This window comes from Tursiops truncatus, chromosome 6 (genome assembly GCF_011762595.2).
Source record: "Tursiops truncatus isolate mTurTru1 chromosome 6, mTurTru1.mat.Y, whole genome shotgun sequence".
NCBI classification, from domain to species: Eukaryota; Metazoa; Chordata; class Mammalia; order Artiodactyla; family Delphinidae; genus Tursiops; species Tursiops truncatus.
The window spans coordinates 89482167-89496938 of NC_047039.1; the positions used below are offsets into that span (position 1 = coordinate 89482167).

At 44.8% G+C, this 14772-nt stretch overlaps 1 protein-coding gene across 8 annotated transcripts in view; it reads left to right on the plus strand.

The window, feature by feature from the left end:
• The first annotated feature begins 542 nt into the window (after window positions 1–542).
• ZNF462 (zinc finger protein 462) overlaps window positions 543–14772 on the plus strand; it is a 142475-nt gene continuing 128245 nt past the window's right edge. For 3 of the 8 annotated variants that reach the window (XM_033858357.2, XM_033858361.2, XM_033858362.2), the window contains exon 1: window positions 545–1163. The gene's annotated coding sequence lies outside the window, so the exon portion shown is untranslated. Of the gene's footprint in view, window positions 1164–1804; window positions 1849–3307; window positions 3940–14772 lie in introns of those variants that run through there. The other 5 variants (XM_033858360.2, XR_004527057.2, XM_033858363.2 and 2 more) reach the window with 5 other exon arrangements.

Sequence of the window (14772 nt, forward strand, 5' to 3'; positions counted from 1 at the left end):
GCAAGCTGGAAAGGGATTAAAAAGCCCCACGTGGTTGATCTGGGTTTAGACTTGCAACCTCTAGTTCCCAATGTGTGTTCTTTGCAAAGATTGGCCTCTAGATGGATGCGTGTGAGGGACTCTCTGGGGCCGGGGCTCGGCGCCTCGGGCAGGGCTGATGGTGGGAGCGCTATGAGCGACCGGGCAGGGTCCTCACTGGGGGCTTCCTCTGCCGGCCGGGGCGGCCGGGCGCCTCCGGGACGCGAGCGCGCACGCCTCAGCCCGGCCGCCGCGCTCCTCGCACCGCCTTCTCCGCAGGTCTTTATTCATCTCATCTGCCTCTTCCCCTTCTCCTCCTCCTTTGCCTCCTTCTCCTCCTCTTCCTCCTCCTCCTCCACCACCACCTCGTCCTCCGCCACCGCCTCCTCTCGCGTCTCACTGGCCTGGCTCTGTGTTGCTCTGAGTGACAAAGACAATGTCCCAGCCTTAACTTTGCAACCACCTTGCCTCCTTCTGGGGTTCAGCGCGGGGGGGGGGGGGGCGGGCGGGGGGGAGGGGGGACAGCAACCGCAGCCTCAGCATCTCCTCCACCTTCTCCTGCTCTTCTCAGCTCTTGGATAATTCTTCCTTCCCCCCCCCTCCAGCCCTTTCCTCATTTCTTTCTTTCTTTCTTTCTTTTTTTCTTTCTCTCTCCTGCGCGTTGTTGTTGTTATTAGAAAGGCTTCGCGCACCCCCTGGTGCTCCGGCGTTTTGTGTGGCAGGAGAAGATTGTCTGCCTTCTCTCTTTCTGTCTTGCTTTCTCTCTCCCTCTGGTTGCTCATTATTCAGAGAGAGACACAGAGGGAGGGAGAGGGAGAGAGAGAGAGCGCGCGAGGGAAAGGGAGAGGAGAGAGAAGAGGAGAGAGAGAGAGGGAGAGAGTGAGAGGGAGAGGGAGGGAGGGAGAGAGAGGGAGAGGGAGAGAGACGGATATCTCAGGTCATCTGCAGCTGCAGCGAGTCTGAAGAGCCGAGGAAGGCAGGGAAGATGGCGATCCTCCATTGCTGAGACCCGGCAGAAGCACATGAGACTCCCAAACAACTTCCACAACAATAACCCGAGCAGGAAGAGGAGAAAGAGAAAAAGGATAAGGAGGCGGTGGGGCTGGAGAACCCGAAACACCTCCCGGCGCCGGGACGCTTCTTCAGTAAGTTACTGCAATTAACCAGCACCTCGGGGTGGTCCGAGTGCTGCGGGGAGGAGAGCACGGGGTGGTGGAGGCACAAACGCGCTCATTCATTCGGCCAAGGAGGGTTGGTGGAGCGGGGAGGAGAGGAAGTCCCCTGCATGGACTGGCTGTTGGAAGAGAAGAAGCGAGAGAGAAGAGGGGGGGGGGAAGGAGGAGGAGGAGGGAGAGAGAGCTGGAGGGGGAGGAGGAAGAGGAGGAGGAGGAGAAGCGAGGGAGGAAGAGGAGGAGAAGGTGGTGGTGGCGGTGGCGGTGGCGGTGGAGGTGGCTGTGCTTTTCCTGCTGGCTGCTCCTTCTGCCGGGGGGGAGCGGAGCGCTGTGGCTTAATTAATTTCGTGTAGTTCTATGGAGAGAAGAGAAAATAAAAGATGAGTGAGGAGAGAGCTGGAGCCTTAGGACGGATGCTCCTGGTGTGGGCACAGGAGTAAGGGACAGAGAGGGGGGCGGAGGGCGGGAGTCGGGGAGACCTGAGCCGAGAGCCAGAGGGAAAGAGCGAGGGGCAGAGGAGGGAGCGCTCCCGGCCGCCCCGACCTGAGCGGGTTGACCTCTTTCTTTCTCTGTCCCTCTCCTTCCTTTCCCCCTCTCTGTCTGCTTGTCCCCAGCCCGATGGCAAAGCCGTGCGGATTGGCACCCCCCTCTTCCTCAGGTATTTGGCTCGCTCTCTTCTCTCCCCGAAGTTGGGATGCGGGGTCGGGATGTGTCGGGGGGCGGCGGCGGCGGCTGCCGGTGCTGCCGGTGAGCAGATAGGCGAGGAGCGGGGGGCGCCGGCCGGCTGGGGGGCGCAGGTTCAGGAGCAGCTAGGAGCTGTCTCCAGGCTGGGGGTTCAGAAGCGTCTGGTGGAGGAGGACAACGGTTTCTGGAGAGGAGAAGCCATTACACACGCTTGGCTCTCCTCGGAGGACGGGAGAAAAGACCCCAAGCAGGGGCCTGGGGGTCGCCTGACTCCTGGTGCAGTTCCCAGGGGTCTGTCCTCCTTCCAGGCGCGAGGGGAAGCCGCAGCCGCCCACCAGAGGAGCAGCCCCTCTCTTTCCCTTTCTTTATCTCCCTGTCCTCCATTTGCAAGCTGTCTGCTTTGGTTCCAGTCCAGACTCCAAAACACAAAGCTTCTTCTCACGTTCATTCTCCAGGCTTTTCACCATTCCTGGAGGAACCCTCATTTTCTTTTCATTGTAGCTTCTAACCTACAGAGAGGGAGGGAGGCTGCCTGGAGTTCCTTTTATATTCCTCCCCTACTGAAAAAAAAAAAAGTTTCATTTTTAAGCACGCGTCTGGGATGGGAAAAGACCAACCAGTTGGGGCTTTCTCCCAGGGCTCCCGGGGGGCTGTGTCTGAGTGTCTGTGTTGGCTGTTTGGTTTGCTTTGGTTTTGTTTCTGGAGGTGGCTTGCAGGATTTTTGAGGAAGTAACTAGTTTGGTTGAGAGCTGGGAACTGAGTCAGGTAAGCCCGTGTCATGTTGTAACTCCACCAGAAAATGGAGGAGAGCGGGTTTCCAGGAGACAAAGCTGAGAAGTGTTTATAAAATTATGGATGTCTCCATTTTGAAGCTCTGTTGGTGATGGCTGGAGGAGGAGGCCTGCCAGCCTTCTCCTTCTCCCTTTCCAGGGGGTGAATCTTGTGGTGGCTCCTCACTATCTGTTCATTATGCAAGGAAATGAGGGGCTTGGAAGGGCTGCTCGCATTTTCCTCCCACCTAAGGAGTGCTTTCACAAGTTATGGAGGCGTTTGTTGCCAATTTAAAGTAAACTTTTGGAATTTTTTTTCTCTCCTTTTGAGTGGACCTGAGGGTTTTGACCTCCTTCGGGAAAGGCAAGGAAAACCTTAAACATTTTTCCACTGAGGTCTTCACACAACTTTAAGCTGCTCCAGGTCTCCTGCAAGTCGCCAGGAAATGTGATTTCCTCATTGTGAAGATGGTGGTGGCCCTGAGCTGAGATTTTTGGAGTTCTGGGGCTTGGTTATCATCATGTTTTGATGCATTGCAAGACTTTATTGTCTGGTTGGGGTTGATTTCTGCAAAACAACAGCAGCAACAGCAAATCCTGCAAGATCTCAGAGGAACTCTAAGACTGGCTGACACCAGTTTCTTGAAGGTCTACATTTCTTTTCAAGATGCTCCATTTGTGTATTAGGCCTTCTTTTAGTTCCTTTGTTTTCCCTCTTCCCTTCCATTCTGCTGTTTTTCTCTGTGTTCTCAAGTATTGTTAAGTCTTCAGAAATGTCAGATGTCTTCTTAACAATGTCACTATGGAAACAAAATTTTAAAGTATTATGTCAGTTGAGAAAACCTTCTGTCCAGGTAGCTTCACCTTTCTAATTGGGAGGAATTTATTAGTCTTAGAGGAAGACATTTTGTGAGGATGATTTGAAGAAAGGACCCAAACCTACCCAGTCCACACACACTGATTGGAGTTCTTCACAGATTAGTTCTAGAGAATGTATGTAATTGATCCAAGTAAAGAACTAAATCCTGAAATGCTTGAGGAATTTATAAAAGCCAACCATGAAGATGTTGCTTTTCCATTAGGTAAGGTAGCCATCTTGAGGATGAGGGAAGATGTTGGAAGAATTTTAGACGGACTCTTGAAGATAGGTGAGGAAGGCTCCACAGTGGAATGAAAACTTGGAGGAGATTCAGAACCAATTAATAATATATTGTAAGGAGGCTGATTGGACCTCGTTTTCAACTAAGGAGAAATATAGCAAGGTACCAGCTTCAACAGAAATAAGGAACACATTGGTGAGCGACTTATACCAGCTTTTTTCTTGCTTTGCTTTCTCATTATGTGTCAGATTTGTGTGTGTGTAAAGTTCTTTATGTCCACAGTATTTTTGGTGCAGATTGAGGTGGTTTTTAGATTCCAGATGTAATTATATTCTGTTGAGTAACTGGGAGCAGTGTCATTCAGTAAATGCTCAGTGCTGTATATGACAACATCACATTTTTCAAACCAAACTGTTGTGTCATTAATTGAGGGTTATTGTTCTTCTGACGGGTGTGAAAGGAGAGGAGAAATACATGGTTTTTTTAGCTAATAATTGTCCATGGTCAATGGAGTAAAACCCTGTTTTTGCAGACGAAGATGTGTGGTTTTCAAGATTTGCATTTGATGTGTATGCTCATTTAAAAATACTTCTCTTCAGAGCTCTGCTTCTTTATTAAAAATCTAGGGCTTTCCAAGAGCACTTAAAAAATCTTACTTGGAATCATACCTTTCATTATTCATTTATTGAATGTTACTCTTTGATACCATTACTTTTGCTCTTAAGTAGAATGTCAGCAGTGTTATATTTAAAATTACTAATGCATGGATGTATTTGCTACATATTCAAACTCGGAAGTTCAAATGCAATGGGATAAAAAGAGTTATTTGGGGAAGTAATTACCAGATAGTTTTGCATCTAATTAACCATATATGTCTATGTAAACATAAGTACATTATAGTTGATCTTGAAGCAAACCTACATGATGTCTTTGTTGTTGATGTTGATACCAGGAAATCTGGTTAATTACTTCTTTCAGTAGGGAAAAAAGCTGACACACTGGTTGCCAGTCCAGCAACCAGGTTTTTTGACTCATAGTTTTTACTTTGCAACCAGATATTCAGCCTTAGAGCTGAGGTTTTCTGGAGGGAAAAAATTAGGTATCTAAGAGGCATTTTGGAGTTTGAGAATGTGTTCTAACTGGTTACCTAAGAGACACATCCATCTCTGATGCTCTTCACCAACATGAAAAGTACCATTATATTCAAGACATGGTTTCTTGCATTTTTCTAGATATATGCATTTGAAATGGGACAAGTATTTAGGATAAACCACTATGAGAGAAATAAAAAGTGTCCAATGGAACCTTCTCATTTGATGTCAAAGCTCAGAGATCCTTTTTGTTTTTGAGACGTCAAGTTGATGAGGCTCGTTAGGCAAGTTTTTACCTAATTTGTTCTAATATATCACAGAGAGAAATCATTCTGGAGAAGTATATGTGAGCTGTGATGCACACTGCCATAAAGAACATTCTTGTGGTCTTCGGATTCCATAATCCTTCTCACATTAGATTTATGTCCATCTAATTCATTGATCACATTCCTCCAGGACTTGTTTTTTTCCTTACTCTTTGGAGTTGGAGACAACTTTTAGATGAAATAATTATTTTGCATATATATGTGTATATATATATATATTTTAAAAATTTTCTTTCTAATGAGTCTTCTGGAAGACAGTAGGGGAAAAAAGAAATCCAACTGTACTAATGGAGTTTAAAGTACTTGTGGTCAGTTTTCCTGAAAGGAAAGAATGGTAAAGTTGCCTTGGGAAAGAGTCCCGTTTTCAGTGTGATGGAGTTTAATAGGGTCTAGTCTATCTTGGATTCTTTCCTGGTATTGAGGTTTCTTGGTTAAGGTAACCTTACTTATCTTCTTTGTGGTATGTCCTTTATCAGACTTATAGTTCACTGCCTCATGGGACAGAACACTGACAAAGCTGCTTTGAATGTTTCAAGTTGATGGCTGGGGAATAGAGAGGCTATTTCACAATGAATGCCACACTCACAAATTAGGAAATACATAAATAATGAACTAAGATTGGAAAGGACCTGACATGGGTGTATGATTGGATATTGGTATATGGAAACTAAGAAATTCAGAAGAAGTGGGGGAAATATTTCCAGTGTCTATTACTAAGATCTAGTGAGCTGGAAAAAAAAAAATCAAGTGTCCATGAGAGTGTGTGTGTGTGTGTGTGTGTGTGTGTGTGTGTGTGTGTGTGTATGTGAAAGCAAGCATCTTTTGAAGTTCACATACTTAGGAAGTTGGTGGCTTTGAGGGAAACATTAGCTGGGTGTTGGTGACCTATTAATTGATTATGAGCAAACAGAGAGGAAAGTAGATAATGTTAGAAGAAAATTCCTCTTCTTGTGTGATACGCCAAGACATCTGGCAGATGTTATGTTGGGCCCTAAGGAATGGACAGTTTAATTTTAGCCCTAGCAAGGAAATGGGAAGTTCTAAGCTCTTTTAATAGCACAAGTCTTAGTTTGGGGAAGGTTGCTTAAAAAAATAAGAGAGGAAAAGAAAAGAGGCATTGATTGTATTATGAAAGAACTCCGGGGAACATTGGAATTAAGCTGAGATTTTGGGGGTTATGGACAAATACATTATTTCCCAAGTAGAAATTAACATAAAAATCATTTAAAAATTGACTACTTGGTAACACCCTAAGTGATGAATATTAAGTGTCTGACAGTCACCTTTCAGAACTTTTCATTGAGAAGCTAGTTTTTTTGTGCCTTAGAGAGATCATCTCCTTCACATCTGCCCTTCCCCCTGCATTGTACTGAGGAGGAAACTGGCAGAGAGACGTGAGGTGACTTGCACAGGTCAGAGAGTTCATTTGTAATAAAGCCAGGCCTAGAACTTAGGTCGGCTGACTCCCAGTCCAGTGCCCTTTCCACTGCCCTACTGCCCATGATTGTAGCGGTTTGTGAAACACCAACTCTCCTCTCCAGAGTGCAAGGCTGTCTGAGAAACCCTGAAATCCCACGCTAGTGGGGCAGGAGTATTGATTTTTGGTAGCTGAGTGTAGCATGTTGGGGAGCCTGGGGCCGAGCACGGTCATTCATAGAAGTGATACGCGCCAGAGGCCAATTCTGTTCGTGGGACTTTTAGCTCTTGGGTCTGTAGCTGTGATTTTCTTCTAATTGTCCTCCTCTCTGTAGTTCTGTCATCCAGGGCTGGGGAGTCCTTTTCAAATGCCCTTCTTTGGAAGTTTGTCTGGGTCTACTGCAACTTACCAGAGTGCCCACAATTGGACTCCGAGGATCTGTTTTGCAACCTGGTACAGATTTCAGTTGGCTTCTTGCAGAGATGCCATTTTGTAATACTGATGAATGGCCAAGAGAGTGAAATCCAGTCTAAAACGATGACTGGTGGCTTCCCAGTGTTCCAGACTCATCCAAAAATGTGCCCTCTATGTATCTTCTTGAGGCCCAGTTCTCTCTTGCAGACCCATGGCTAGCTATTTCCCATGCCCCAGTAGACATGAAGTCATCCTTAAAATGCGTTTGAACAGCACGTGCAACATTTAACCATGAGAGAGGGATGGGACAGTACTTGAAGAAGGGTGATGACAGGTTTCCATTTCTGATTCCTCTTAGACAAGTGAGAGTAACTTTGTAAAGAAGAAGAGTGATGTTTGGAAGTTTCCACATTTTCTAAGCTTCTTCCAAACGAAAGCATAAATTCTTAATCCAGGAGGCAGTCTGGAGAAGGTAGGGCTGGATGTGGACTTCTGGCAGAAACACAGTTAACGCTATAAACAGTTGGACCTCAGTGTGGCATTCCTCCAGATGAGTTGACTGTCGAAAATAAAATGTTCCAGAAGAACTGGGAGAACAGGAAAGAAGTTAAAACAGCATGGTTTGCATGCCAGTACTGATGAAGAAAAAAAAAAAAAATAGGGGGGGCATTGGAGAGAAGATAATCCTAAATGGAACTGTCTCTGGGATTTATAAAACCTAGGAGGAGAAGTTTGCAAGTGAAGGAAAATGGATTTTTATGAATTTAGGTTGCATTGACAGTTTATTAGGAAGCTCTTTTGAATCTTTTGTCCCCTTGAACTTTGTATCTGGAGAACTGCACACACTGAGCAATTTACATTTTCTGCTCAGAAATGCTATTGTAAAATATATCTACTTTCTAAGGGATCCTGTCCTTATCAGTTGGTGTATACATAGGGTTTGTAGTCTTGGGATTTGTGGCTCCAACACCAAGTTGGATTTTTCAGGGCTTGGAAGGACAAGAGGCAGAGGAGTAGTGTGGGCTGAGAGGTTACCCATATGGTTCACCTGCAAGTGCATTGTCTTTTAATTTTGGTGAGCACGTGACTTGGTGTCTTCAAAGCTTTCTTGCCTAATTCGTAGCCGGAGAGGGTTTTTTTCTTGCGTTATTCTTGGAGGGAAGGTTTCTTTTTGTGCCAGGTCGTGGGTATTTTGGTATTGATTTCCTTGCTTTCATGTGTTTGCTTGTTTAGTTCACTGCGTGTTGCTTCTGAATATTAAGAAAGCACTTCTGCCGGCTCTGTCCACAGCTTACCCCCAACTTCATTGAGAGAGCAGAGCCTGCTCCAGAGGGTGAAGGGAAGGTGGGGAGGTCCTTATTTGTTCAAAAAATAAATCCTTGAAGACTGCTTAATTCAGAAAGTTACTTGCCAGGCTTTCGAGTAGACTTTTCACAAAGACCATGCAAGGAGAGATGGGGAAAATTCCACAGGCAACCAGTGGGTCCTGATGAAAATGTGTTAGGATCACTTAGTAGGAAATTAAGCATTTGTCCGAGATGAGTAGGCAAGGCTTATCTTTGGATTCAGATTGGTTTGAGTACAAAAGGAGCTCGAGGCCCCGGCGAGACAACTGTGTCAGAAGTACTGAAGCCCAGGATTTGTGGAGCAGCTTAGCTGCCACACAGCCTGGCTGGGGAAGGCCAGTTCGCTCCCTAAGCCCTCGTCTGGCCAGTCGAACCACAACACGAGCGAAGACCTTCACATTTTGGAATTCTTCTCCTCCCTGTTGAGATTTAAGAAGGGAGAGTCACTGTCCTTCAGTTTTGCTCATGTCAGCTGAGTGCTTTTCTCTTGAGCTGGTAAAGCCAGAGAGGGTGGGGGAAAGGCAGGGTGCTGATCTCCTTTGAGGGAACATTCTCCCTTTTAACGGGACAAATGTGCCTATACCATTGTACTTATTAGGCAGAAAATAATTGTTAGGGGCACAATGTGGGATACTTGAAAGATGTTTGCTACACAGAGGTTCCAATACTCACCTGCAGATTAAGAAATGGGTTTCTAAACCATCTCATTTCTATTGCTAATGAAAAGCTTTGGAAGGCACCTGTGAATCAGTGCTCCAGCTGCTATCATGGTAGGGGAAGTTAGGCCTTGAAAGGATACACGGATTAGCCCATCAGAAAAGCAAACAGTAGCATTTTTCAGCACAAGTAGAAAATAGGGTTGTTAAGCTAACAGAAAAGTAAGCTAAAGCATTGACATAATTACGTGGTGGAAACTTGCTGGGATGGAGAGACTGCTCGGATGGGAGAAGGAAGAGGAGAAGAGAGGCAGGAGAATGATCGACAAGTCAGAAGAGAAGAGGTCTGTCCACTGGGAAGAGCCTACAGGAAGAAAGGCGTTGCTTTTAAGAAAACAATAAAGCAAGTGAAAAAAGACCTTGTAATTTAGTACCTATTGCATGTGAAATATGAAGACCAGTGTTCAGACCCACATTCTTTGGTCAGTTCTTATTGTAAAACATAGAATTGGGCTTGGGAGACAATTTATGTGACTTTGGGGTTACAAATACGGCGTTGCTGCTGAAGGGCAGATGGAAACTTGCAGGAGCTGATTAAGTAAGTAGAGTTAGGTGGAGATTTTCCTGGAAAAGGAGCAAAGTAGAGAATAGAGCACAGCAGAAAGTAGTTGCATTATTAATGGGCAGAACATGTGATAGTCCTTGCTAAGGTTATCCATAGAGCTTCTCTACCTGCGCCCTGGGTGTTAGAAGAAGTGAGGAACAAAGATGTGCTTACTTCGGAGGGGAAAGGCATAGACCGTGATGACTACCTGTGTCCAGTTTGGAATTAAGCCATTTGCTGGAGCCCTGCATCACAGGCTGGTCTGTCAATCCAATCTTGGCATTTTAAAATCAAAAATAAGGCCACCGTGGTCCAGAACGTTTAGCTATTCTAATCTGTAATTACATCATCCCTCTGTGTGACCAGTTAGTCAGCAATCCCACATCAATTACCCAACCCAGATTGGACCTGATCTGGGGGTCCTACACGTGGGGTAAAATTTGAACACTGGGTTATCGGCTGAAGATGGCCAAAACATAGATACCAGCTAGATATTATGTAAAGATTTCAATAACAAGTACTTATCACGCAGAATCTTTTCTCTTCAATGGTTTCTAACTTAAATGGTCTTCACTGAAGACTGTTAATTAGTATTTCATAATGATAACTGGCAAAGGGATCTGGGTGGAAGAGACCATTTTCATTTGAATGTCAAAGTTCAGCTACAAGAACTTCTCCCCCTCGGGGGAAGGATGGACTGGGACTTTGGGGTTAGTAGATGCAAACTATTACAGTTAGAATGGATAAGCAATGAGGTCCTACTGTATAGCACAGGGAACTATATCCAATTTCCTGGGATAAACCATAATGGAAAAGAATATAAAAAAGAATGTAAATATGTATGTAACTGAGTCGCTTCGCTGCACAGCAGAAATTAACACAACATTGTAAATCAACTATACTTCAATAAAAAAAAACTTCTCCCCCTCTTCTGCTGTCAACTGAGTATCGTCCCTTCTGATGTTGGGTAAGAAGACCTTCCATAAGGAGATTAAATATGATTGCTTCATCAAAAAATTCTGCCAACTCCTCTATAGAGTGGGAATATCACATAAACCGTTAACAGAACGCTATTTCCCTTCTTGGAGTGACTCATAGTTAATATTAATACTAGGTAACATTTGTTTAACATTTAATATGAACCAGGGACTTTTCCTACGGTAGAGAAAGCTGAAGTCGGGGAAGTAATTTACCCAAGTTTCATGGAGCTGTGTAATGGGGGAGCCAGGATGCACACATGGGGGGACCACCTCCTGGCTCTCAGCTTCTGGGAACTGGCCCTGGCTATTATTTAGTTTGCTAATAGCTTATGTTTCGGATGGTTTGTCTCTTCCAGTTGCTTATGCCAGGAGTCTATCCTGGTGTTCTGGAAGGAACTCTGAGCTTAATGGAAAATTAATTGTAATATATTAGTTGATATGAGAGATATAACTTATTGTAATAGCTTGACAAAGTGTGTTTAACTAAAGAGTGCCCTTTCTTTGTTCTTCTGAGTTACAGAGGAGATGGTAAAAAAGAAAAGCCCAAGAGACCATGTAGGGGGAAATTTAGAGAATAAATTAAAAAAGAAATTGTACTGTATCAATTTCAGTAGTGTAACGTAGTTATACACGTGGCTGTTTAAAAGGCGCTCCTCCCTGTTACAAGCAGAAAGATAATGCTGTATGACTTTTTTTTTTTAAGTAGAGAAGGTGTCTTAACTTTTTCTCTTCTTAGGGCCCCTTTTGAAAGTCTGAGTGCCCTGTACTGGCTCTGGTTACTGCAAACAGGAGAAATGTTTTCAAAAGCCACGGAGACATATTTGAAAATTAGGTCCACTGTCTTAAGGGTCGTTGTTGGAAAATAGTGCAGATGCGCTTCAAAGCATGGGTGCTAGTATCTTCCACGCCCTTAGTGATCACCATGTGCTCTATTTAGATCATGGAGACATGATGGATGTTTTGGTTTTATTTGCCCCTCCCTGAAACATCACAGTACAGTAAGGAAGCTGTTGTTCAGGTATGACCACAAATGCCCTTAATAGAGTAACAGGCTGTACTAAGGGCCGTGGAGCAGGTCCAGATATCCCTCAGATATCCAGGGCAGTAGCTTTTCTGTAGGACAGGCGGTTGGTGTTAATTGCTGAGTAGACTCTTTAACCTTGAAGCAACTGGTGGTGGTTTTATAAAAATCTTAACTTTGCCATGGTCTGTTCAGGTGATCATCTGTCCCTAGACAGACTCATACCCAAAACCTGGGTAGGAGGATAAGCGTGTGTCCTGTGTCTAAAGCGTCCTAGAGGAGGTCACAGAGTCACCCACTTTTACCCATCATCCGTATCATTATCTACCAAACTTATAAGAACCATTGTTTTCTTAGATAAAGTCCTTTAATGGGAAAACGGCTCAGAAAAAAATAACTACATAGTTGAAGAGAGTAATACTGAACTGTACCAAAGCGTGCAGTCCTGCGGGTGGAATTTCTAATTTTATTCATTTATTTATTTATGGCCACACCTTGTGGCATGCGGGATCTTAGTTCCCCAACCAGGGATCAAACCCATGCCCCCTGCAGTGGAAGCACGGAGTCTTTTTTTTTTTTTTTAATTTAAATATTTATTTATTTATTTGCCTCTGCCAGGTCTTAGTTGCGGCATCTTTAGTGGTGGCATGCAGGATCTAGTTCCCTGACCGGGGATCGAACCCTGTCCCCTGCGTTGGGAGTGCGGAGTCTTTAACCATTGGACCACCAGGAAAGTCCCATGGAATTTCTCATTTTAGAGCCACAGGGACTGTCTTTGGCCTGAGCTATAGTGCCCAGCCATCTAAGATGCTCCCTCAGACCAGCCTGTCTCAGACACCAGTCCTTTACATGTTTCTTCTTCTTTTTTTTTTTTTTTGTGGTACGCGGGCCCCTCACTGTTGTGGCCTCTCCTGTGGCAGAGCACAGGCCCAGCGGCCATGGCTCACGGGCCCAGCCGCTCCGCGGCACGTGGGATCCTCCCGGACCGGGGCACGAACCCGCGCCCCCTATATCTGCAGGCGGACTCCCAACCACTGCGCCACCAGGGAAGCCCCTTCAGTCTTCTTAAATTTTTGAAGAGAAGTCTACCCGGGCTACCCTCGGGAGCACTGCAGAAAGTGAAGGTGAATTGGGTCAGTGTCTCTTTGTGGGTGCAGTGACGTCCACTTGGGAACAGGACATTGAATTTGAGAACACACTCAACATGAGAGCCAGGGACGGGAGGGAGCTTTAGAGCATGTCGGAGGAGGTAAATGTGTAAAGTTTATGTATTTAGGCCTGGTGGAGGAATCCTCTATTATCCTGAGAAGAAAATCACCGCTCCCAAGACAGATTGCATTAAAATGTGAAAAAGCACATTATATAGATCACATAAAATAGCACCCGTTTAAGAAAGCAGAATCGTATCCTTACGCTTGCGTGGAAGTTCTCCTCATTCTTTCCATCTTCTGCCGTGGCTTTGCCTCTCATTAGTAATTTTGGGAGGCTGAGCAGTGAAGGGGGATTGAAGAACAGATTTCAGATGCCCCTGAAATTTCTCCCCACCCCTTGGCGGACTCACGTGAATCCCTCACCCAGTGTTTCTCTGACCAGTGGCTGTAGCTTGTTAATAATGAGTGAACATCACCCATAGGTCCTGAACTGAGCAAGTGTTAAATGTTATGTGATTATTAAGGGAAAAACAAGATAATCGAGTCAGTGGGTTTAATTAGATTGTGATTGCCCAATTGCTGCTTCATGATAATTATATTCATAACCCCATTTCTAGACGTCAACTACAATTAATAAAATTGACCCCAGCACAGGTAAGTGTTAGCGATCTTCTCTGAAGCAGCTTCTGAACAGTGAATTTCCGATGTTCCCAGTACGTTCCTCCTGGTCCTTTGTCCCTTCTTGCCAACTTCCCATCATCTTTTTCCCCATTTTAGTAAAAAAGTTGGTGGCAACATCATCTTGTCTGTGACCACACACATATTATATGGCTCGTATTGATGTCTACAGAAAAATAAATTTTCAAGTTTTTGAGTCAAATATATCTGAAAAACATTAATAAGTCAGCACATGGGAATCTTGAAGCATAAAAAATTGAAAATTGGCTAGATTTTTTCTCAGCCCATGATACCTGTTCAGTAGATTTAATGTGATTCATTTGAATAGATCTTTACTTTATAAGGCATAGTCTTAAAATGAAAAAGAGAGTCATCTGTGTTTAAGATGCTGCCTTATCAGCATGATCATTAAGGTCTGAGGAGTACAGAGCGAGGGCTTTTAACTTTATAGGATCCCCCTTCTTGTCCAAATTCCTGACATTTGCCGCTAGTGTATTCCAAGAGAAAAAGAACATATCACTGCTGGGGGACATCCTTTACTGTTATCTCTTAAATGAAGTCAATGATTTCTAGGAAGTATAAACAACCTGTATCAGAAGTGGGTATGTCAGTGTGACACTGTGAATCACTGGGCCAGATTGTCACTTGGCAGCCTTCCCTTTCTGACATGCAGTTATATGGGAAAGTAACGCAATTAAAATCTGCACACCATGGCGGAACTTCATTGCATTGAACTGTTTGAACAATTAGGAACTCGGCTGCCATGTCTATGGGTATATGGGTATATGGGGGTATGTGTATGTATTTATGTAGAAGTATGTAAATATATTTTACATAGCTAGATAGGCAGACAGACAGGATATTCTTGCTGGGGAGAAGGCATTTACTTTTCCTGAAGAATCAGGAATGCAAATTTCTCAGAATTTCTGTGTGAGCATGCAGTTCTTTGTGCTTGGGTCTTTAAGGAAATGGTGTGTAGTGGGTGGAGCACTCTTTGGGTGTTGCGCAAGCACCGGATGAAATTTTTCTCTGTTCCTTCCTAGCTGTGTGACCTTGAATAAGTCACTTAACCTCTCTGTTCCCTTGATTTCCTACCCAATAAAATGGAGATAATAATATGAATCTGTAGAACTGACATAAAGGCTAAAAAGTATTATGTGTAGGGCTTCCCTGGTGGCGCAGTGGTTGAGAGTCTGACTGCCGATGCAGGGGACACGGGTTCGTGCCCCGGTCCGGGAAGATCCCACATGCTGCAGAGCGGCTGCGCCTGTGAACCATGGCTGCTGAGCCTGCGCGTCCGGAGCCTGTGCTCCACAACGGGAGAGGCCCCAACAGTGAGAGGCC